Source organism: Balaenoptera borealis (assembly GCF_965194805.1).
Source record: "Balaenoptera borealis genome assembly, contig: HAP1_SCAFFOLD_847, whole genome shotgun sequence".
NCBI lineage: Eukaryota > Metazoa > Chordata > Mammalia > Artiodactyla > Balaenopteridae > Balaenoptera > Balaenoptera borealis.
In genome coordinates this window covers 41,269-67,412 of record NW_028123355.1, presented here as the reverse complement: position 1 = coordinate 67,412, position 26,144 = coordinate 41,269, and the positions used below count along the sequence as shown (strand labels likewise).

At 36.7% G+C, this 26,144-nt stretch overlaps 1 long non-coding RNA gene across 1 annotated transcript in view; it reads right to left on the bottom strand.

Annotated features, from left to right (window-relative positions):
- Positions 1-26,144, bottom strand: part of LOC309621688 — a 253,188-nt gene that overhangs the window by 203,946 nt on the left and 23,098 nt on the right. The window contains exon 3 of the long non-coding RNA XR_014240159.1: positions 10,355-10,509. This is a non-coding gene — a long non-coding RNA (uncharacterized lncRNA). The remainder of the gene's footprint in view (positions 1-10,354; positions 10,510-26,144) is intronic.

Below are 26,144 nucleotides of genomic sequence, written 5' to 3'. Positions count from 1 at the left end.
TCTTCTGTGGAGAATGGCTTTTGGCAAGATAGTTTTAGTGCCATAACCACATTTCAGTGTGAATTCTTTGGTGTGCAGATTATATAAAATGCTTTGACGTATACTATATCAGTACACAGTAAAATCAAAGAGGAGAACTAAGCAGGGCTTAATTCATAGGCCTAGTGTTGCAAACTTCTTTCCCTTTGTCCCTCTGAAATCTGCTTCTCAGAGTTAGACACAATAGGTTGAGCAACAAGCAAGGATTAGGTATGGTTCACATATGATTCCAGAGTTGGTTTATAATCTTGAATGAGAATTGAAAAGTCAAAACCCCTTTACTACAATTCCTTTTCATGTGACTCTTGGGCATGCCATGTTTAAGAGGTACTGTGTCCCACATCCCTTTAGAAATACTAAGTATTTATCTAACTGCCATTCTCCTAGCTCTTTCTAGTCATGGTTCCAAACTGAGCCATGATTTTGAACCATCATTCAACATTTTAACGAGTATGTATTTATGTATCTAGTAGGTTTGGCCAGCCTGGCATTTTCATATGGATTCCCACATATACAGTTTAGGAAGATTACACACATTAAAATGGTTCTTTCTTCCAAAAGTCCCTGTTATATTTACTATAGAGAAAAAAAATTGGATGATCATTTTAACCCTTGCTAATGTTTTTTACAAGATTACAAAAAGTTTTATCTAATAAATAACATAAAATATGTTTTATAAAATATAGATAAATTTTACAAAATATATACAGAGGTTGTATTAATAATTAATAATTAGTAAATAATTAATAACCAATACAAAACCAATCAGGGGGTTGCTGCTCAGATACACAATTATGAGGATAAAAACAGAACCAAAACAAACATCACTGGAATACAGACCCCCCTCAGCTCCACCACTAACTAATAATAGGGATTGTCCTTAAGGACCTCCTGCCTCCCTCTTGCTGTCAGAATCCATTGTTAGCGACACCCTTTCTCTCTCATCCCTCCACACGTGTACAAAACTCCCAGTACAACTGTATTTAGCTGTGTTCTTTCTCATATCAGGTAAAAAGTAATATGCAAATAAACATGTAATCAAAGAGGTGAGTTATTTGTCAAATCTTGTGAGTTGCAAGGTCTTCTTAGTATGAAAGCTAAGGAGAAATTCAATGTTTATATTAGAAAAAAAATGAATTTAATTATGAAATGTAATCAGCACTCATATTCTGTGTGCCTGCTCCTTGAAAAAAGTTTTGCTAAGTCATGCCTTCAATTTCAAGACCTTACAGTTCATTGGAATGAGGAACTATGAATAGATATGTGCACATCACTAACTCCAGTATAAGACACTGGGAGAGAAGAGCTGGAAGGTAGCACTATAATGCCCTAGGTTGCACTAGACATTAGATCTTTACCCATAGGATACCCATTTCATTTTCCTAAATGGCTCTCTATAAACCTAGTGAAATGAATGATTTGCCAGATATTGTAAAGAGGGTAGAACTACAGGATTTTATAGTGTAGGTTCAAACTCTTTGCCTGACTCTCATAGTTTATAAGCTAGTCTCTTGCAGCCTTAACACAATGATGTTAAAAGCAAAGCAGTTACAAATTCCCTACCGTCCTGTGCCCCCGTATCTCCAACCAGGAGTCGCTGAGAGGACAGAGCAAAGCGTCACCCTGCTGAATAGCAATTACTGCTTCTGTAATACCTATAATAACTGGCCCTAGTTTATAAAATTGAAACAAATTGCTTACAAGTAATTATTCTCAAGCAACATAAATAGTTTAAAGCTATTGCATCTGAAAAGTTAATTACCCTGAGTGCAACTCAGCATAATTTTCTTTTATAAAATATTTTATATTAAAAACCAGGCTGTTCACTAATGTCAGACAAAGGATTGTTCCCTTTGTGACAAGTTCACTTTTAATTTGCTTTTATTAATTATTTACTGATCCTATTCATAAAGAAAAACTGGAAATATATTACATAGCCTTTTATTTTTGGACATTGAGATATATTTAGAACTAAAGAGGAAATGAAGGAAGTAAATGTTCTTGTAATTCTTCACTCTCTGGCCGCTTCTATTCCAGAGACAGGAACAGCCCCCAAGACCACACTGTGAATTAGTCTGAGAATATCAACTGGGCTCAGAAACTTCCTCTCCCCCGCCCTCCAGCAAAACACATTTTATAACCAATCTTAACGAGCTGCAGTCTAGTGACTGTCAGTGGTCATACCAACAAAGCTGACAAATTAATTTACCTTAAAGCATAGTTAAGTGGTAATAGCAGTGCTGTTTTCTCAGAGAATGTTTGCATGTCAGTAGGGACTCCAGGTTACCCCAAAGGAATTGACAATTAATAGTGAAGCTATACAAATGGCACTGATCAGAAATACGTATACAAATGGGACAGTATTAAGGTATATATATTTTTTCTACATATATTTGCTCCTACAATTTCAATTAGATAATGGTTTTCTGTTTTCTTTCTCAGTGGACATTTGTTGTAGGAAAGCAGAAAAAAGCAGCTTAAAGCCAAAGACTTTTCCAGTATTTTATAAAATCTGAAATTGAATAAAGAGGTAGGTGTTCCACATTAGAAATAAAGAGGATGATAACTTTGGGAAAGACAAGCCAACAATTGGCTGGTTTTCCCCAAGGATCAAAGCAGGTTGGAAGAACCTGAGGATTGTGAGAGTCATGAGCTGACCTCCACCTGTTTGTGGGGAGGAGGCTGGGGGTGAGCTCAGGCTTATGGAAAAGGATGGAACTGAGCAATGTGGACGCTGGATCCCCACCCAGGAGCATCTGTATTGACCTAGTTCCTGAGCACGGCCCAGAAGCAACAGAGCTAATGGGAATGTGTCCTATAATACCTTGGGGCCATGTAAACATGTAAAGCACTGCATTGTGCTGGAGTGGAAGTGTGCGCCCCAGTAACTGAGTTTAAATTGTACTTCTCCCATTCCTAGTAACTCTATTTGTGCATCCACACTCCAATCTCTCAGCTTCTGTCTTTCTAGGTGTCTCCTTGAGCACTATACATCACAGCAGATGCAAAGCAGGGTGTGATACATCTTTCTGGAGCATCAAGTTTTTTTTGTTTTTTTTTAAAAGTATTTATTTATCTATTTATGGCTGTGTTGGGTCTTAGTTTCTGTGCTAGGGCTTTCTCTAGTTGTGGCAAGCGGGGGCCACTCTTCATCGCGGTGCGCGGGCCTCTCACTGTCGCGGCCTCTCTTGTTGCGGAGCACAGGCTCCAGATGCACAGGCTCAGTAATTGTGGCTCACGGGCCCAGCTGCTCCGCGGCACATGGGATCTTCCCAGACCAGGGCTCGAACCCGTGTCCCCTGCATTGGCGGGCAGATTCTCAACCACTGCGCCACCAGGGAAGCCCGAGCATCAAGTTTATTAACTAGAATTGGAAGAACCAAGGAGTCCTTGGAACAAGAACTATCCCCCTCCCCCACCAACACGGAAGACAGAAGAGTGGGGGAGGGGAGACGTGACCCAGGAATGACAGTCCAGTCTCTGAAGTTTCACCCAGGTGGGGGTTGAGGGGCAGACCTGCAGCCACGGTGGCCTCGCTTTCGGTCGCCCGGGCTGCTCCGGACCATCCTCTGAGCTGGCCAGGGTCTTGGATACGATGCTTCTGAAGGCCGCGCAGAGAACACCCTCATCTTCCACTGGACCGGGCCCCAGGGAGCGCGGCGGCCTGACCTTCCTGCCTCGGTCATGCATGGGGTTCACATGGGCTCACTTTATTATGACGCCTCTTGCTGGGCAGCTTGCAACAAAGATGTTTCAAAACAAAGTTCCAGATTCTCCTAGCCACCCCTTGCTTTTTCTGGCTGTGGCCAGAGGGAGTGGATGAGGACACACTCTCAGGCTGCCCAGTGTGGGAGGACCCTCCAGTGTTGGACACACCCGGGGGGCAGCTGGTTCCCTCTGGGGCTCCAATCCTGCTGCTGGTAGAGGGGGATGTCCCAGTGCCACACTGGGGGGCTGGGCTGGGGGTGGCAGTCCTCGCCTCCAGGCTGGGTGGGGGACAGGCAGACTCACCGGTCTTCTGCCCCGCCTGCTGGTCTTCCTGCAGCTGCACGTTTTCTCCCTGGTAGAGCCACCTGCTTTTCAGGGGGGACACCACAGGGCTTTGAGAAGGCTCAAGTTCACTGCCGCTGAGGTCCCCGCGACAGAAGGGCCTCACAGTTACGATGGAGGCCCCTACCTGGGGTTTCTTGGCGCTCACACTGCCTGTTCCAGCATCCTGGATCTGGTCGCAAGTCAAGCCCGGAGTCGTCACCGTTGTCACCTTCAGGTCCTCTTCACAGGGTGGCTGGAGTGGCTCCTTCTGGCCCATGTTTAACCAAGCATGACTCATGAGGTCAGGTAAGGTGCCTCTGTCACTGGGGTTGAGGGCAATCATTTTTTGTAATAGATCCCTTATCTCCAAAGACAGATAAGGTGGGATGTGGTATTTCCCTTGTAGGACTTGCTTCCGCAGCTCCTGGTAGTCTTTTCCCACAAAGGGATGGCACCCAGTTACCATGGTGTAGAGCACTACTCCCAGGCTCCACACGTCCACCGCAGGGCCGCTGTAGCTCTGCCCCAGGAAGATTTCCGGGGCACAGTAAGGGGGTGTGCCGCAGATTGTGTCCATTTGTCCAGAGTCATCACACTTGTTGCTGAGGCCAAAGTCTGTAAGTTTGATATTCATCTTGGAATCAAAGAGGAGGTTCAGTGGCTTCAGGTCCCGATGCACGATGCCCCTCTGGTGGCAGTGCTGCAGGGCGGAGAGCAGCTGCTGGAACGGGCCTCGGGCCTCCACCTCTGTCATACGGCCATGGATCTTCAAATAGTGGTACATGTCCCCCCCACTGAGGTACTCCATCACCAGAATAAATGCCTCCTCTGTGTTAATCGCCCCCAGCAGTTTTACAATATTGGGGTGATTCAGGAGCTTCATACCGCACACTTCCCGGAAAAGTGCCTGGACACTTGCGACGCTCTGACGCCTTTTCTTAATCACCTTGAGAGCCACCTGTGTCCCGGTCAGAATGTGCCGCGCCAACTTCACTTTACCGAAGGTGCCTTCACCAATGGTGCGGAGGATCTCAAAGCCATCAATATGAGCCTTCTTGTCAGCAGGGTTGGCTGTGAGGCCCTGCATCATGGTGACCTGCTAACTACACTGACTGACAGCACTACCTAGCAACGCTAACTACGCTAACTAACAATGCTAACTGTACTAACAGTGCTAAGTGTGCTGTCTCTACTAACAGCGCTAACTACGCTAACTGTACCAACAGTGCTAACTAGCACTAACTACACTAACTATGCTAATCAAGTATTAACTACACCAGCTATGCTAACTATACCAACAGTACTGACTATGCTAACTGTACTAATCTAGCAATACTAACTAAAATTAAGATACAAATGAGAAAAAGAACAAAGGAAGAAAAGAAAGCAGAAGAAATGGAAAAGAAACACCAAAAAATTGAGAAGAAAAAATTTAAAACTAAAAGAAATGATAAAGAGAGAAAAATGAGAAAAAGGCAAAGAAGAAAGAAAAATGAGAAAGATAAGAAAGAGTAGAGAAAAGAGAAAAATAAATCAACAAAATGGCAGAAACAAGGAAAAAACAAGCTAACTGTAGGTCCAAGGCCGTCAGGTCACCAAAAGCAGCTTCCTGGGCTCTAAGGACCAAAAACCTGGGCCCAGCTGCCCCTTTTACAGGGCTCTGTGAAGTACATCACAGTGGTGCACTCTGAGGTCAGAGCAAGAAATGGACGCATCACAGCTGGGGGTAAACCACAGGGGTTTTCTCACTTCTTGAGTTCAAGGCCCCTTTACACTTAGGAAAAAGGATCCCAAAGAAATTTTTCTTTACGTGTGTTATTAGATATTGGTATTCACTTTGTTATAAATTAAAATCTGTAGGATACTTCCAGTGGCCTTTTTATTTCTAGTTTGAAAATCTGTAATAATTTTAAAGACCTCATAATGTCTACACTTGAAATATTCATTTCCTTTTCCTTAAATTCTGGTCTCAAAATAATGTTACAACTTAACTGACTTCACGATACTATACAAAATGTTCTGCTGCATAAGACACGATAAGGTACATTATGAAAGTTCTATGAAGCTGAGAGAAGATTTGCCAGGAAGGTCATGAGCAGATTTCTCATCAGGAGCCTCGGAGGCCAGATGGCATGGCTCAATGTACTTCAAGTGTTGAAGGAAAGAATCCGTCAACCAAGAATCTTATATCTAGCAAAACTTTCCTTCGAAAATGAGGGAGAAATCAAGACATTCCCAGTTAATCAAGAGTTGAGAGAGTTCTTAACCACCAGACCCGCCTGCCACAGGGAGTTCTTCAGGTTGGAGTCAAGGACACTGCACAGTAGCTCAAAGCCGTATGAAGAAATAAAGACCTCTGGCAAAAGTAGATAGACGGGCGATGAGAAAAGCTAATACTGTTGTAACTTTGGTTTGTAGCTCCACTTTTTGTTTTCTATTTGATTTAAGAGACTAATATATAATAAAACACACCACACACATAGAAATCAAAAAAAAAAATCTATACCTAAAGCTATTACTAGAATTTAAAAATTTCACACATCTTATTAATATATACACTTGATGAAAAAAGCGTTGAAAATTAGCATCAATATTGATATAACTATTTAGGAATTTAGATTACATGTTCCCCTATGTAATTCAATTAATATTTGGGAGAAAATTAGGAGATAAAAATTCTTTGAAATCTTAACATTTCATTATAAAAAATAACCTTAATAATTACATAAATGAAGTAGAACTTTGGTGTGTAGATTTCTATCTACATATACATGGAAATAAATTATGAAATATATACAAACATGTACACACAGAATGGCCTTTACATATTCTATGAAAAATTCGTTCCCACCAACTAATGTATCACGGAAAAAAATTTCCAGAGGAGATATAGATAGATAGATAGATAGATAGACAGACAGACATGGATATATGTATCTATGTTTGCCTCTATAGACCCTTACGAGTAGTTGACATTATGGATGGTTCTACTAATTGACTCTTCTCAAATTTCTCCATGTAAGTTTGAGATAAACATGTAGGACAGCTTTCTTACCCATGTGGGTAGTAAATGGGAGTAACAAGGACTATTGAAGGAGAACACAGCACATTGCTGCATTAGTCTACTGAATATACTAAAAGGAGAAATTGAACCATCCCCATGTCAATCCTTGGGGATTAAGCAGAAGAACAAGGTGTTTACGTTACTCAAGTTTCAAACAAGCGAACAAACACCTCAGCACTTCCAGGTAACTACATTTCCACAAAAACTCCTATGAACATGCCAATAAGTCCAGAGCATCAAGAACTATGGCTAAAGAGGCCTTATGAGGTACTCAAAGACCTCACTTAGCCTAGAGTAAGTGGTTATACAGACTAATCCTTCTGTAACCCAAGTGAGGGGTGGAGAAGAAGCACTTCCTCATAGCATAGGGCAGTGGTGATGGACAGAGAATATGCAAGGAATGAACTCTTAATACTGGTATCTTGTAGGCACACAGAGTATATAGATCATAGGAACAATGAGAAAAGAAACCTTTAGTTCCTTTAATTGGCTGAATTCATTAGAGGCTAGTATGGTTTAGACAAAAAAAAAAAAAAAAAAAGAGGCTCTTTCTAGCACAAGAGTTGGAAGATTGGTGGCCTATTTCAGTAGTTCTTATATAATCCAAACTCAGGTGAACAAGTGTTAGAGACAATATACTTTTATTATTATCAATCTTTGTAGGAGAGGCATAAACCCAGTCTGATTATATTTGAAAAAAAACTACTGTGATAATACTTCCCTTCCATGTGTTGGAGTATAATCTGCCATAATATATTTGGAGAAAATCTGGAATTTATCATATTCACAGTGAAAAAAAGAACAATCTGCCAGGGATTGGGGAGGGGAGGAGGGAAGGATGAACAGCTAGAGCAGACAGGATTTTTAGGGCAGTAAAACTATTCCACATGATGTGGTGGTAATGGTGGGTACATAACATCATGCCTTTGACAAAACCCACAGAACTGTAGATCACAAAGAATGTGAGCCCTTAAAATAACTGACTTTATTTTATAACAATGTATCAATGTAGGTTCAATTTTAACGTGCTTACCACACCAAGGCAAGATGTTAATAATGAGGGCAAGGGAAGGAGTGGGAGGGGGAGTATATGGGAACTCTGAACATGCTGCTCAAGTTTTCTGCAAGCTCAAAACTATTCTAAAAATAAATTCCAATAATTCAAAAAATGTAAAGGGAATACGAAAGGCATATTAAGTTAATACTAAACTAAAAACTTTGGAGTAGGCATATTAATTTCAACAAGGCTGATTTAAGAATCAGCTTGGGACACCTGGAAACAAAGGGCAGGGTTAGCCCCTACAGCCAGTGCTGCTTTACAAGATTTGGACTAAACACATAACTGAGTCTTTTGCTCCATGTGGGAGTGAAGAAAAGTGTAGGAGGGGCCTTGCCTCCAGCCTTACAGTGAGCTCCCTGAGGGGTTGTTCTCTATCTTGTTTCACACTGAGACTGTTTATTGGTGACATTCTTTCTGGGTCAAAACCATTCCAGTGGGGGTAAGCTGAGACGAAGTGAGAGAGTGTCATTGACATATAGACACTACCAAATGTAAAATAGATAGCTGGTGGGAAGCAGCCGCATAGCACAGGGAGATCAGCTCGGTGCTTTGTGACCACCTAGAGGGGTGGGATGGGGAGGGTGGGAGGGAGGGAGATGCAAGAGGGAAGAGAAATGGGAACATATTGTATATGTATAACTGATTCACTTTGTTATAAAGCAGAAGCTAACACACTATTGTAAGGCAATTATACTTCAATAAAGATGTTTAAAAAAAAAAAAAAGATGTTAAAAAAAAAATTTTTTTAATTAAAAATACCAAGGAAAAGGTGGGACATTACATATTAATAAAAGTATCAATTCTCCAAAAAGACATAAAACTCCTAAAGTTGTGGAATCTGACATCAAGCTTTCAATATATGTGAAGCAAAAACTGATAGATCAAGTAGGTACAGAATCAGTAAGGATAGACTTGACCTGGACAGTAATAGCAATCAAACTAATATAATTGGCATTTATAGAATACTCCACTCAACAACAATAAAATATACATTTTTCTCAAGCTCATGTGGATCACAGAGAAGAGTCTCAAGAGGAATTTTAAAAAGCAATTATATAGAAATAAAAATTTAAAAAAAATTGTAGATACAGAGAAAGCAGTGCTGAGAGGAAAATTAAGTGCATATATTCAGAAAGAAGAAAGATCTATAATCAGTAATCTGAGCTCCACCTCAGGAAACTAGAGAATGAAGAACAATTTAATATTAGTGTAAGCAGAAAGTAAAAAGAAATAATACATACGTGAGCATAAGTTATTGAAACTGAAAACTTTAGTAGAGAAAATCAATGAAACCAAAAACTTCTTTGAAAAGACCAGCAAAACTGATAAACCTCTAGCCAGGTTAACAGAAAAAGAAAAGAAAAGAAAAAATAATTACCAATATCAGAAATTAAAGAGACGTCATCCTGACCTGTTTCATGAATGTTAAAAAGGCAGTAAAGAACAACAAGCAGAACTCTATAATTTAGATGAAACAGAATGATTTCTTCACAGACACAAATGCTTAAAACTTACACAAGGAGAGACAGGTCATCTGATCAGGCCCATATCTATTAAAAAAAAATTGTATCAATAATCAAAAACCTTCCAAAAAAGAAACCTTCAGTTCAGATAGTCACCGGTGAATTTTACCAAATCAAAAGAAATGGTGCCAATTACCACATTCCCTTCCAGAAAACAGAAGCTGAGGAAACTCATTCTATGAGGTCAGCATTACCATAATACCAAAACCAGACACAAGCATTACGTGAAATAAAAATATTTATATATCATGTTAAGAAGTTGAAAACTTTCTCACTAAAATCCAGAAAAAACGAAAGATATTCTCTTTTACTCTTCCTACTCTCCGTTTTACTGAGATTTTTAGCTAGTACATTAAAACAAGAAAGAAAAAAAAAGAGAAAGTATTTGGCTTGGAAAGGATTAAATAAAGCTGTCTATACTTGCAGAAGACATGATTGTCTCTGCAGAAAAATACAATTTTGGAAAATTATGGAAATAACAAAGGACTATAACAAGGTCACAGGATTCATGGTTTAGTATATATTCTTGTGTATATGCTATACATACATATATATGTATTTTGTATATATACCGTACATATAAATATAAACACACATACATTTAATAAGTCAATGAAATTTGAAATTAAATCATACCATGTTGGGCTTCCCTGGTGGTGCAGTGGTTGAGAATCTGCCTGCCAATGCAGGGGACACGGGTTCGAGCCCTGCTCTGGGAAGATCCCACGTGCCGCGGAGCAACTGGGCCCGTGAGCCACAACTACTGAGCCTGCGCGTCTGGAGCCTGTGCCCTGCAACAAGAGAGGCCGCGATAGTGAGAGGCCCGCGCACCGCGATGAAGAGTGGCCCCCGCTTGCCGCAACTAGAGAAAGCCCTCGCACAGAAACAAAAACCCACCACAGCCAAAAATAAATAAAATAAATAAATAAAATAAATTTCTAGTTAATATTAAAAACAAAAAAAAACATACCATGTATATTGTACCATAAAGATGAAGTACTTAAATATAAATCTAACAAAATATGTATAGGAACTATATGTGCAAAACTATAAAATGCTGATAAAAGAAACCAAAGATTAAATAAATCAAGAGTTATTCTGTGTATACTGACTGGAAAAATCAATATTATTAAGATGTTTATTCTTCTTAACTGTATCTATATATTCCATGCAATTCCAATCAAAATTACAGTGAGCTATTTTCTTGATATTGACACACTAATATCAAGTTAATGTGGAAAGGAGAAAGACCTAAAATTGCCAAAACAATAATAGAAGATTAACAGCATAGCTGTAGTGCTAACAATTCCTGATTTCAAGAATTACTATAAAGCTACAGTAATCAAGAGAGCATGATATTGGCTCAAGAATAGACACATAGATCAATTAAACCATATAAACAGCCCAGAAGGAGATGCACAGAAATGCAGTCAACTGGTATTTCACAAGGGACAAAGACAATCAAGAGAGAAATAGATGAATGGATAAACAAAATGTGGTACATTCAAACAGTGCAATATTATTCAATGAAGAAAAATAAATGAACTAAAATGCCATGAAAGGATATGGATGAATATTAAATGTATAGGGTAAAATGAAAGAAGCCAGTAGCAAAAGTCTACATACTGAATTATTCCACTTATATGACATCTGGAAATGACAGAACCTATAGGCATGGTAAATCAGGAATGGCCAGTAGATTAAAGAAGGGCTAGAAATGATGATGAAACACAGGGAATATGTTCAGCGTTTCAAAACAATGCTGTATACTTTCATTGCAGATACATGACACTAAGCATTTGTAAAATTCCATAGAGCTTTACAGCTCAAATAGTAAATATTAATATAAACAAATTTAAAAAAATCATTTAAGAGGTCAGGGGAATCCAGGATGGGTGCAGAATGTAACTCGGGGCTGGGTATATGGGAACTCTCTGTATTACCCTTTCAATTTTTCTATAAATCTAAAATCTTTTCTAAAAACAAAAACTTATTTTTAAAAAATTCTGCAAGACACAAATAGAATACATTCAAAGAAAGTCACATCATAGTCAAACATCATAAATGAAAATAATATTTAACCAGAAAATAAAAAGATACATTATATTCTGGCACAACAATAAGAAGAATGAGAGCTAACATCATCAGAAACAAGTGAAGCCAGAGATAATAAAATCATATATTTAATGAAATTATAGGAAAAATGTGTAACCCCCAAATTTTATATCTACTAATAATTTTGTCCCAAAATTAAGGTTAAATAATGAAATTTTCAAATAAACAAGAACAGGCAGAATTTGTTGCTAGCTGAACCAGACTGCAAGGAATACTGTTGATAGCGCTTCAGATAAGACAAAGAAAACCAAACCAAACCAAAACAAACAAACAAAAATGAGCACAAATTTACTGATGTACGTATCTGCAGGAAGAAATGAAGATCACCGGAAAGGGAAATTGTGAATTTAACTATAAAATAATATTTATAAAATATATTAAATAGTTACTAACTCTTTAAAGAAAAAACTACACTGCGGATACATAACACATAATAGAAGGAGAATGAGTGACAACTAAAGTACAAAGGACAAAACAACAATACATGGTATTTTACTTACAATAATGGCTAATGGGCATAATTTAAGTCACTTTGAAAAGTGAAAGATTAAAAAGCTGAATTTAGAAAATAACCAGTAATAACACAAAGCAACATACATTTAAAACATTGACAGAATTAACAGGAGCTACAGAAAAATATACAATGAACCACAGCTATTTCAAATAGGATTTTCTCATAATTAAAAACAAAAAAATCAGTAATGCTATAAAAGCTTTATTTTTTATTGAAGTAAAATTGATGTATACCATTATAAAAGTTTCCGGTGTGCAACACTGTAATTCAATACACAACGGGATCATCATCAAAAGTGTAGTTATCATCCATCACCACAGAGTCGATCCCTTTTACCCATTTTGCCCACCTCTCAACCCTTTCTCCTCTGCTATATCTGTTCTAGATATAAAAGTTTTAAACTATATTATTATCTAACTTACCTAACAGAAATTTATAGAATACTACATCTGGCAGCTAAAATACATAGTCTTTGGGGCTATAAAACAAGTCTCAATAAGTCACAAAGGATCATATGTTCTGTGAACATACATAAATGAATAAATGTTTTCGCGAAGAATAATGAGATAATCTTATGTGTTTGAGAATTAGCAGTACGTGTCTAAATTAACACTTCTTTAAAAAAATGCAATGGGAATTTAAAATATATTATTGACAGTATGGAAATAGAAATTTCCCTTATCAAAACTTATATGATTGAGGCAAAACAGTCTTTGGATATACTTTATCATTTAAATATGAAAGTTTAAAAAATCAATAAGCTAAGCCTCCATCTCAAGATTCTAAAAAGGAAAAAGGAAAATTTAAAACCCAGAGGAAGAAGAAGGATAAAAAGTAGAATGATGAGAACAAAGATCAAAGATATAAAATAGAGAAAAATAACAAAGCCATAAGCTTTAATCTTTGAAAGTTTAATAAAATTGATAAACTCTGTAGTAGTAGAATAATACCCCCTCCCAAGTTGTAAAAGTGTTATTTCCCAGAACCTGGGAATATGTTCCCTTACATGGCAAAGAGACATTGCAGATGCAGTTAAGTTAGGATCTCCATAGCGTTTCCTGAATTACCCTGGTGAGCCAGTGTAATCACAAAGGTCCTTATTTTGAAAAAGAGTAGACGAGGGAAGCAGAAGTGTCGGAGTCAGAAAAGGAGATGTGACAGTGGAAGCAAAGTGAGAATGATTTCATTTCAGGCTGTAAGTATGGAAGGGGGCCAGTAGCTGAGGATTGGGGAGAGCCTCTAGAAGCTGAGAAAGGCAAGAAAATGGATTCCCAGAATGTGCAGAAGGAATGGGGTCCTGTAAACATTTTAACTGTAGCTTAGTTGGACCTATTTTGAACTGTGATCTCCAGAACTGTAAAATAATAAATTTGTGGTGTTTTAAGTCACTAAGATTGTGTTAATTTGTTACAGCAGCAACAGGAAACTAAGAGAAACCCTTAGCAAGACTGATAAAAAAATGTAAAGTACACACAAATTAACGTTAACTGAAAGCAATATAGTGGTGCCAATACACATATTTTCAAATTAAAGGAGAATAAGAGAATAGTGTATTTCCTTCTTGATTTTCAATACTGTATTTAGCAGAAACCAACTTTATTTATTAGCATAAGGACATAGGGGCGACAATGAAAAACAACAATCATAAGGAGAAAAAAGAAAAGAAAACAAAATGTACTATTTAATTGATTGTAAATGGATTAAAAAATCATCCATTTTTAATTTGCTGTTTGTTAACTTTTTTTTTTTTAACATCTTTATTGGAGTATAATTCCTTTACAGTGTTGTGTTAGTTTCTGCTGTATATCAAAGTGAATCAGCTATACATATACATATAGCCCCAGATGCCCTCCCTCTTGCCTCTCCCTTCCCCCGTCCCTATCCCACCCCTCTAGGTGGTCACAAAGCACGGAGCTGATCTCCCTGTGCTTGAGTATCCTTTTAAAACAGCAAGATGTCCGGATCCTAATATCAATAAAACAAATTAGGACAATAAATGACTCCATTAAAATAAATCTGTTGCCCATAAATTTTCTAGCAATTAATATAAATCAACTTTATTATAAATTGTATAGTACACTCCTGCCAAATTGAGAACTATATATTTTATTTCCATCTGTATTTTGAAGTGTGAATACTAGAAAATTAGCTTTAATAAAAGCTCAATTAATCTAAGTAATAATGCCTAAATATCTCTTGGTGTGAAGGGTCTTGAAACACATGATTTTCCATCCCAATGCCAGTTTTGTCTAATCATCTTATGGGCAAAATTTATGTCATATTTTTGCTTTGAAAAATCTATTTGGAACAAAGAAAATTATAGTTAGGCAACAAGTCCTGTATTGTTGAAAATTAGCAACTGTTATCACAACAACAACAATAAAATGTACTTTGACTCCAATGTAATTATGTACTTAATTTTTCTCTTTTTTAATTTTCAAGAACCATTTTTTATTAAACCCATATAAGAAAATTTACTTATTGGTGTTATTTATATTTAATTTACAAGAAGACTGAAGCAACAGTTATGTCACTATTATATATTGCTTAAATTTTTTCACTGATTTTATGTTAGAGTTATTTGGAAAGTTTATAGTCCTTAAATTTCGATTAATGTCCTCACATTTTGTTGCATGTGTGCTCAGTTCTCCCAAAAATTATTTGAACTTGACCACTCTGAATATAAAGCTGGCATTCAAGTCAATCAAAAAATTACTTATGTCTTTGGTGAAATGTCTATTTACGTCTTCCGCCCATTTTTTAATTGGATTGTTTGTTTTTTTTGATATTGAGCTGCACGAGCTGTTTGTATATTTCGGAGATTGATCCTTTATCTATTGTTTCACTGGCAAATATTTTCTCCCATTCTGAGGGTTGTCTTTTCATCTTATTTATGGTTTCCTTTGCTGTGCAAAAGCTTTTAAGTTTAATTAGGTCCCAGAAGACATACAGATGGCCAAGAGGCACACAAAAAGATGCTCAACATCACTAATTATTAGAGAAATGCAAGTCAAAACTACAGTGAGGTGATACCTCACACCGGTCAGAATGGCCATTATCAAAAAATCTAGAAACAATAAATGCTGGAAAGGGTGTGGTGAAAAGGGAACCCTCCTGCACTGTTGGTGGGAATGTACGTTGATACAACTATGGAGAACAGTGTGGAGGTTCCTTAAAAAACTAAAACTACAACTACCATATGACCCAGCAATCCCACTACTGGGCATATACCCTGAGAAAAGCATAATTCAAAAAAGAGACATGTACCACAGTGTTCACTGCAGCACTATTTACAATAACCAGGACATAGAACTAACCTAGATGGATAAAGAAGATGTGGCACCTATATACAATGGAATATTACTCAGTCATAAAAAGAAACGAAACTGAGTTATTTGTAGTGAGGTGGATGGACCTAGAGTCTGTCATACAGAGTGAAGTAAGTCAGAAAAAGAAAAACAAATACGTATGCTAACGCATATATATGGAATAGATTCCATATATGCAATCTAAAAAAAAAAAAAAATGGTACTGATGAACCTAGTGGCAGGGCAGGAATAAAGATGTAGACATAGAGAATGGACTTGAGGATATTGGGTGGGAAGGGAAAGCTGGGGCGAACTGAGAGTAGCATTGACATACATACATTACCAAATGTAAAACAGTTAGCTAGCGGGAAGAAGCAGCACAGCACAGGGAGATCAGCTCGGTGCTTTGCGATGACCTAGAGGGGTGGGATAGGGAGGATGGGAGGGAGGCTCAAGAGGGATATGGGGATATATGTATGCATATGGCTGATTCACTTTGTTGTACAGCAGAAACTAACACAGTATTGTGAAGCAAGTATACTCCAATAAAGATCTATTTAAAAATTACTTAGGATTTAAGTGAAATTCATTAAGACTAAGTACTTAATGAAAATTAGCAAGGTCTTTTATCTCTCTTTAGAAACAAATATCCATTTTTACCTTTACTTGATATATCTGAAGTAACATATATAGATTTGCCTTTGAATATTACATTTCTTCCATCTGGTCCACTACTATTTTGGAAAGCTTGGTCCTTTCTGAGTGAGAAACATAAGATTTGAAATGATTAAGGTCCATTTATAACATTACTATTTGCTTAAATTTTATATCATTATCTGTCATTATTGAGTAGAATGCATCACCCCTGAAGGAGGCATATGAGTCTAACGATAAAAATATAAGGATGAGGCATATATTTAGGTCATGGATAACTCAGCAGGTAATGAAGAACGGAGTAGGCATTTAAAATCCCCTACATCTGAAAATCTTGTAAGCCAAAAGATGATTCTTAAACTACAGAAAATGTTATGTGTTTATCTAATTGCTGGATATTGTTTCTTGTTTTCTTTCATAAAGATGCATGGTACTGCTATTGGGGAAATTAAATTTACTTAGACCGCATGAAATCGTAAAATAAAACAGTACTAATTATTACTAATACTAATACTATGAGAAGAAGAAGGAGAAGAAGGAGAGGAAGAGGGGAAAATTCAATTGTAATAATTTCCATTTTTAAGTATTTTATGTCCCAAGCTCTCTGCTATGTGGTATATGTGAATTAACTTATTAAATCATCTCACCAGACTTGTGGGTAAGTACTACACTATATAAGATTCTTTTGCCTGAAAAAAATAGAAAATCCCAATTCAGTAAGAAAAATTTATTACCTCATATAGCAAAGACTCTAAAGGTCAGGCACCCCCAGGGTTGTTTAATTCAGTGGCTGAATGATGTCATCAAGAACCCAGCTTTTTGCGTTATTTTCTGACCTGCCCTCCTCAGCACCTTTGTTCTCAGCCTTCCTCCCTTCATGAGAGTAAAATGGTTATGACTCTGTGTGTAAACATGAGAACGTGTAGTAGAAAATGTGGGTAACTCTTCTTGTGTGAGTTTTCTTTTTTAAAGGGGAAACTTTCCCCAGACTCTTTCCAGCAGACTTCTCCAAATGTAAATGAAGATGAATACAAATTTAACCATGATTAAAATATATTTTTTATCTTTAGGGTAGGATCAAAGTTTCATAATCATCCCTAGATCTATCACTGGCAAAGAGAAAAAGATTTTAATGATCAGCTTAGAGTACGCAGGATTTAACAGTGAGTCCTATGGGAGAGAATTAAAAACATGAACAAAATAACCAAGTAGGGAGATTGAAAGTGAGGTAGGCAACCACTTATGTCTGCTACAGATATTATCTTTACTTTCTATATAATCAAACAAGGGATAAAAGAAATGGTGAGATTAACATTATTGGGACAGGAAGTTGCAGAATATGAATTCAATGACACGTTGAAGGGTTGGAGAGATTTAGTAGCTTGTTCCAATAAGACAATGCACAGTAATGTGTTAGAGGAGGAAAAAATCAAAGAAAGACATTTCTCTGGACTTAAGAAGGTGATGTCTGTGCCAGAATTCATATCATTAAGTTATTTTCTGGACCAGACATTTATTTCAGAGATCTAACTAATATTTTTACTGTCTTTTTTTTTTTTTTTTCTATTTGAGGTAAGAGATTCTAGAGCATATTTGAATGTTGATGTGATGATCCAATACACAGGAAGAGATTAATGAAACAGAGAAAATCAAGTAACGGCAGGAGAAACTTCTTTCATAAGTCACTAGTAGAGGATAACAAGAATAATTACTGAGAGATTTAAAAGAAAGAAAGCCCTTCCAATGTTTGAGAAGAATGAGAAAACATGGATATACTCAGTAAAGTCTGGAAAATTATTCATAGAAGACAATGCAGCCAGGGTTTTAGTTCACATCCTCATTATTATCCTCAATTTTTAATTTTTCATCTTTATTCACCTCTTTATTCTTCACATGTTTCTCCTCATATACTAACTATTAATGTTCAAGTTCCTGATAAAAATTAAAATACTATTCTGGGGAAAATGTTACTAGAAATCTTTATACACTTACACAAACCTTAGAACTCAAGCACATCATAATGAAAACATGAACTAAGACAAATATATAGTGCTTGAATGGCATCAAATTTTATTGTGTTAAACTGTGTAAAACTTTCCTATAAAAAAATGTAAAGGTTTATATTAAGAAGTCAGAGTGCCATTGTACTTTAATCAGGCGCTCATCTAAATGGAAATGAGCAAGACTAATTTTGTAGAATTTAGATGCTGAGCTGAACCAAACTTATTATAAAAGAACTGGTGAACCTATCACAGCAAAGGTAAGTAACTATCTTATAAAGTAAATTCATCTATAATGCAATAAAAAGATGTATTAAATCCAAGGATGAGAGATTTGTTGCTGCCCTTGAACATACATTCAAATAGCTTTAAAAAAATCTGCCTGAAGGCCCCCCCAGGTGTGTGGTTAGACCAGGAGTATAGGGGGGAACTGAAGCCTTAAAGCCCACTTAAAGCCAACAAAAGATCAGAAAGAAAAATTAAGGAAACAATCCTATTTACCATCACATCAAAAGAAATAAAATACCTAAGAACAAACTTACCTAAGGAGACAAAAGAACTGTACTCTGAACACCATAAGATGCTGATTAAAGAAATTAAACATGACACAAACAGTTGGAATGATATACCATGTTCTTGGACTGGAAGAATCAATATTGTTAAAATGATCATATAACCCAAGACAATCCACAGATTCGACGCAATCCCTATCAAATGACCAATGGCATTTTTCACAGAACTAGAACAAAAAAATTTTTAATTTGTATGAAAACACAAAGACCCCTATTAGCCACACCAACTTTAAGAAAGAAAAACCGAGCTGGAGGTAACAGACTTCCTGACTTCAGACCATACTACAAAGTTACAGTCATGAAAACAACATAGTACTGGCACAAAACAGAAATATAGATCAATGGAACAGGAAAGAGAGCCCCGAAGTAGACCCAACCACCTATGGTCAATTAATCTATGACAACAAAGGCAAGAATATGCAGTAGAGAAAAGACAGCCTCTTCAATACGTGGTGCTGGGAAAACTGGACAGCTACATGTAAAAGAATGAAATTGAACATTCTTTAACATCATACGCAAAAATAATCTTAAAATGAGTTAAAGACCTAAATGTAAGAATGGATACTATAAAACTCCTAGAGGAAAACATAGGCAGAAGACACTTTGACATAAATTGTAGCAAAATCTTTTTGGAACCACCTCCTAGAGCAATGAAAATGGAAACAAAAATTAACAAATGGGACTTAGTTAAACTGAAAATCTTTTGCACAGCAAAGGAAACCATAAACAAAACGAAAAGAGCCTACAGAATGGGAAAAAATATTTGCAAACGATGGAACCCATGAGGGATTAAACTCTAAAATATACAAACAGCTCACACAGCTCAATATAAAAAGAAAAACTCAATGAAAAAAATTGCAGAAGATCTAAATAGACATTTCTCCCAAGAAGACATAGAGATGGCCAACAGGCACATGAAAGGATGCTCAAATCGCTAATTATTAGAGAAAGGTAAATCAAAACTACAATGAGGAACCACCTCGCACCAGTGAGAATGGCCATAATCAAAAGGTCTACAAACAATACATGCTGGAGAGGGTGTGGAGAAAAGGGAACCCTCTTACACGGTTGGTGGGAATGTAAAATGGTACAGCCACTATGCAGAACAGTATGGAGGTTCCTTAAACAACTAAAAATAGAACTACCATATGATCCAGCAATCCCACTTCTGGGCACATATCTGGAGAAAACCATAATTCAAAAAGATGCATGCACCCCAGTGTTCACTGCAGCACTATTTACAATAGCCAGGACATGGAAGCAGCCTGAATATCTATCGACAGATGAATGGACAAAGAAGATGTGGTATATATATATATATATATATATATATATATATATATATATATATATATATATATATAAATAAATAAAACGGAACACTACTCAGACATGAAAAAGATGAAATAATGCCATTTTCAGCAACATGGATGGAACTAGAGTTAATCATACTAAGTAAAGTTAAGTCAGACAGAGAAAGACAAATACCATATGATATCACTAGAGTGTGGAACTTAAAAAAAGAAAAAATGATACACATGAACTTATTTACCAAACAGAAACCAACTCACAGATAAAGAAAACAAACTTATGGTTACCAAAGGGGAAAACAAACTTATGGTTACCAAAGGGGAAATGTGGGGGGGAGGAATAAATTATGAAGTTGGGAGTAACATATACATACTACTATATATAAAATAGATAAACAACAAGGACCTATGTATAGTACAAAGAACGATACTCAATATTTTGTAATAAACTGTATTACCAAAAAAATGTTACTCTGCTACACTTGTAACTCACACAACACTGTAAATTAACTATACTCCAATAAAAAAAAACTGCCTGAAATTAAAAATAGTAATAATACTTTAAAAAAATCTGTAGCCATGATTCTTTATGAAATGTAAAAAGTGACCAATATTTTTGTATCATTGTTAATTACATATATATTTTTTGCTCTATTTCTTTGATGTGATTTGGAAACTTCAGACAAGGATATTCATCCCCTCAATGCTTAGTCTAATGTATAAATAGACCTACTATAATCAATCTTTCAGGTAACATAAACATACAGGTCTACTCGTGTATAATTAATTTTCAAAAATAACACTTTCTAAATACAGACATAGAGGAAATATTTACAGGGAATTTTCATTATAAAGAAAAACTCAAATTACAATTTTAAACAGACCACTGAGCAAATCATTTTGAAATACTTGATCAGGTATTTAGAGGTTACTATAACAATAATCAGATCTTCCTCAAATACAGTAGTATATATGTCTCTATATATCTATACATATATATATATATATATATATATATTATATTAAAAAACTTTAAAGTAATTTTTCCCACCCCAATGGATAGTGTATATCTCCAACCCAGTTAAATCTTACCCTCTTTCAACAAAAATTAAACAAAAAAATGTTTGTGGTTTCTAACACCTTGTCTTCAAAACAAAACAACAACCAAAAAAACAGAAACAAAACAAAAAATAAAAGCAATGTACCTACTAGTTATGTCAGGGTCATTAAAACCCCAGGGAGTCCAAAACCCCAAGGGGCACATCTGGATGGAAGCTGCCTCCCTTTGCCGGAAGCTCCAAATTACAAAAATACCAGTTGCAAAGATTTTCCTTGACTGCTGGAAGATTTGAGCATTGTAAATTAGACCACAGAGTTCCAATAAACCTTAACTGGAAAAAAAATGTCTAGCACACTCTAGTGAATCTTGGTCTCTATTTTGATGATTCATCTAGTGAGTCATATTCCTGGAAAGATTCTCTAGGGTCCCACAAAGGCTCATGCTTATTGTCCAAGGCTAGAACTCTTATGCACAGTCACATCCAGTCTCTGTTTTGAGGGTCTGCCACTGTGCCTGGGTGGCTGGTGCTGCAAAGACTCAAAACATAACCACAGAGGAATAATCTAGACAAACCAACAGGTCCTGGAGATATTTCTGGATCTCAAATAAAGATGCCCTCTTGCTTCCTCGTGAGTTCCCCTCTGAGGTCTTTGGAGCCTTTAATGTGAGCGGACTTCATTCTGGACAATCTATAAAGAGGTTCTAATCATGTTTTTCGTCCAAAGAGAAGATACCAGGTTCATAATCTGTGATAACATCATCCCCTCCTCTCAAGGAGTATCTGCAACAGGATGCAACACTATCTGTTCTAGCTATTGCCACCACTGTTGTAACTTTTTCTGGGGCAAAAAGATCCCTAATCCCTTTCAGTCAGCATCACTGAGAAGGGGCCAGGCCATGGAAAAGTCTGAAAAAGAATGGTAATCCAAAAGATAGTTTGCATTTTCTCCTAGACACAAAAATACTAGTGACTTCTCTACCAATTGATACAGGAATACTTCTTCCTGTCTTCTAAGTATTCCACTATACTTGAATAAATCAAGCTCCCTGACTCTTAATTAGGGGCCCAGGGAATAACACCCTGTACTTCCCATTCTATAATAATGGTTTTGACATTTTTATTTCTATCTCTTTTCCATAGTCTACAAGCTTTAAGAGGAAGCACACAATGTACCTTATATTTACCATAATAATTTCATTGTATAGCACAGTGCCTGACCTGATATAGTATACACAAAAAATACTTCTTAGTTAAATGAATGTATCAAAATGTTCCCATCAGTAAGTTAAGCCAACTAGCTAAAAGTTTAGGGTTTTGTCATTCCATACTTCTTCTTTTCCAAAGTGCATGAAGTAGAAATTAGCCCTTTCTAAATATTATTGCATGTCTTTACATAACAGAAAAATAAATAATAAAAAGCGTAGATTGAATTTTTCTTCACGAAACAACAGTTCTCAGTATATGAAACAACAGGATGGAATGTACAACTTGCTTTGGGGACCTCACCTGACTCTCCCTCAGATCATCTTGAAAAATGCACTGTGAATTGTATCTTATCAGGTTAACTGACTACTCATTTTAGCTCTAAGTAAATGGCCAAACATAGCTGACATTTAACAGAGAACACAGAAGTAAAGATTGCAATCTTTTAAGTAAGTTTCAGACTTATCAAACATAGCATTTTTCTTGCATATTGCTGTCAGGAAAACTATGGTTAACACTTTTTTTAAAAAAATCATTGTTGCCGTCAAAAACTGAAAAACTTTGTAAGTTAATTGGGAAGTAAATTAAGAATCAGCAGGTGAAAAATATAAAATCAAAATATTCATTTCACACAAAACCTCTGTGTCATGATTAATAACACTATTTTATAATAATCATGATTTCTCACAGTTTGATCTTTATAGGTTACCATAAGAATGCAGTTGATTAGTGTTTGCATGTATCTTTCTTGGTTATTACCTCTTAATCTCCTTTCTACACAAACAAAGGCATAAAGATATTAAGAAGAAGGAGAAGGAGAAAGAAGAGAACAGAGAGAAGAGGAAGGAGAAAATGAAGACAGAAAAAATATTACATAAAGGAATAGTTACTTTTCTGTATCAATTTAGTTAGGCCATGGCAACCAGATATTTGGTCAAATATTATTCTAGGTGTTTCTGTGAGGGTATTTTTTAGATGAGATTAACATTTAAATCGGTAAACTTTGAGTAAAACAGATTACCCTCTATAATATGGGTGGGCCATAGCTAATTAGCCTCTTAAGGGAATTCTGCCAGCAGACAGCCTTCAGAATCAAACTGTAGCTCTCTCCTTAATTTACTGTCACCTAAGGAAAAGGCCATAGGTCTCTTTGCGGAAGAACTGAAGAAATCCTTGTCCTATGTACTGACTGCATTGTTGCAAAAAACCCTTTGTTCTAGCTATCTGGCTCTTCACCAATAAATGAGCTATGGATCTTCAAATAGACACAGTTCCAGAAACTGAGGAGAGAATTATGACTTTTTACCGGAGTGACTACTGTTCTCTTTCTGCTCCGCCATGCGTGCCATTTTCTTGCTGTAGACGTTAACAGCACCCAAGCTGGCTGCCTGTCTCTTTTGCCCTTTGGAACACTATGCTCACTATCTTTACCACCACCTTTAGGTCACATGAACCTTAGCTGCTTTTCTGACATTGGAGGTCACTCCTGTTATTTTGAGATCCATAGATGAACAATTCCAAGTTTGTTACTGCCTCCCTTGTCATCAACTCAGCCTTACGGAAGAGCGCTACCACTTAACCTGTTGTGTTGCCGATGCCGCTCATCAATGCAGTTTGGATGGCCCTGGCGAGTGGTATGTATTCTGGCTCCTCCTGAAAACCTCTCCTCTGGTAGGTTTTCTGGACTCACGTAATTTATTCTATCCAGCTTTCTCTCCTCCTGTAGCCTCTTTATTCTGTCATGGCAACTCAGCTATGTCTGTTGCTCAACATGGGACATTTCTTTCTTCATTCTTCTAGAGTGTGGAGATATCTCTATTTTCTGGGGCCCTTGCCTGAGTGTTAAATCCTCATGTCCTGAGAATTCTTGCTTATGCAGTCTTATATTCTGGCCTACTCAGCAAGTACCCCCAAAGTGCAATCCCTGGGTCATTCCTTCAACTCCTGCTAATATAAGCTAATTCTTATATCTCCTCTATAAGTGTATATGCTCTTTCTTATCAACACATTCCAGTTGGATTAGGTTGCAATTTAATGTTAATTCCCAGCCTGTGACCCACGGGAGAAGAAATGAATCTCTTGAGGAAAGGTGGTCACCTGTTGCCCTTGTGAGAGAGGCTACTACAGTGTTCTCTGTCAGGCATAAACTGTTAGCTTTCACTAGGAAGGACTGGTGAGTCACCTCTGTGAACTCTGAGGATTCCAGGGCTCCAGCACAGACAACTTCTTCAGGATCATCTCTCTAGAGAATCTATCCAGATATCCCCATCCCCCAATTCAGCTTGACAGGTGTTATTTTCAGCTCTTCTGAAATGTTTTCTGAAGTCCTTTAATAACACTAAAATAAAGCAGATTTTGCTGAGTGCTTTGAAGATGAAAAAGGGTTACAGAAACTAGTCCACTTAACAGTCATTTGTCATGACATTATCCAGTGGCACAAGTCTCCACCAGACCCTGGAGAAAATATTTTTTCTTCAAGCATAAGATTTTTGGAGTTTACAGAAACTAAATACAAAAATCATGCTGCAAAATGAAATCTTGAAATCCTCCTACTGCTGTTTGGGAATCAGAGATAGAGTGAATATCAATAAGTCTTAAGACTTATTGTAAGCCAACTGGAAGATCTGAGCAACAAAATTGTGCAGTTTTTTCCCCCTTCCTTTAAATACAAGTATATGATTAAGAAGGGTTCCTTTCTCCGAATCTTCTCAGCCTCAAAATTTGACTTTGAGAGAAGAAGAAGAATATTGTGATGAGTAGTTAAAATGGTTGCTTTGAAATCCATTTGCTTTGAATGGTTGCTTTGAAATGGGAGGCAGCTAAATTTACGTTCTATTCTTTGAGCTGTAGCTGGCTTTTTTGAAGTCAGTCCCATGCTTGTCTGGTTCAGGGGTCAGTCAGATGTTTGGGTAAAATTGATACACAGAGTTTGGGGCTTCTCCTCCCTAACTCTGTACTTTCTGCCATTTTCACCTTCAGATTCCAGAAGCTATGACTGCCCTGAACTGTGTCTCCTAGTTCTCCACAAGAATGAGGCTGATTTCTACTGAAGCTTTAGCCTCCCTGTCAGATGTAACTCTGGAGTAGTCTCAGGCTAAAAGCAAAACAAACGAGAAACTCACCTTTTACCCTGTGGTCTTCTCTGTTTCTAGGTGTTAACTCCCCTCTAGTATCTGCTTTTTATATATTTATTTTTCCAGAAAATATATCCACCTTTTCTTTATTCAACTTAAATCACTGAACTACATCAAGCCAAAAAGCCCTAATATTTTACACGTTATATGCCAGAAAACATACCTCACTAGAATATTGTATAGTAGTGATTTGTTATATTTAGGCCTAGTTAGATAAAGAAACAGTATCGAGCAGAACTTTTTTAACGAAAAAAGGGAGGAAGAAGCTGCAATTTCCTATTCCTACATTAATAATTTTCATTAGAGTCGGTGTTCTTTGTGGGAAGACAAGAGAAAACTAAATATAAAACTAGAATTTATGCATTGGCCAAAATAAACAGACCTAGAGGAAAATGTTGTCTAATTAAAAGATCATTGAAAATTATTTGCAGGCTATGATATCTACAATTACTAATCATTCTTAGGTATAGTGTTCTATAGAGATTTTTTTTTTAACATAGAGATTTTCTGAGACTTGACCAGTTTCTCAAGTGTCCCTCCAGGATAAAAAATAGT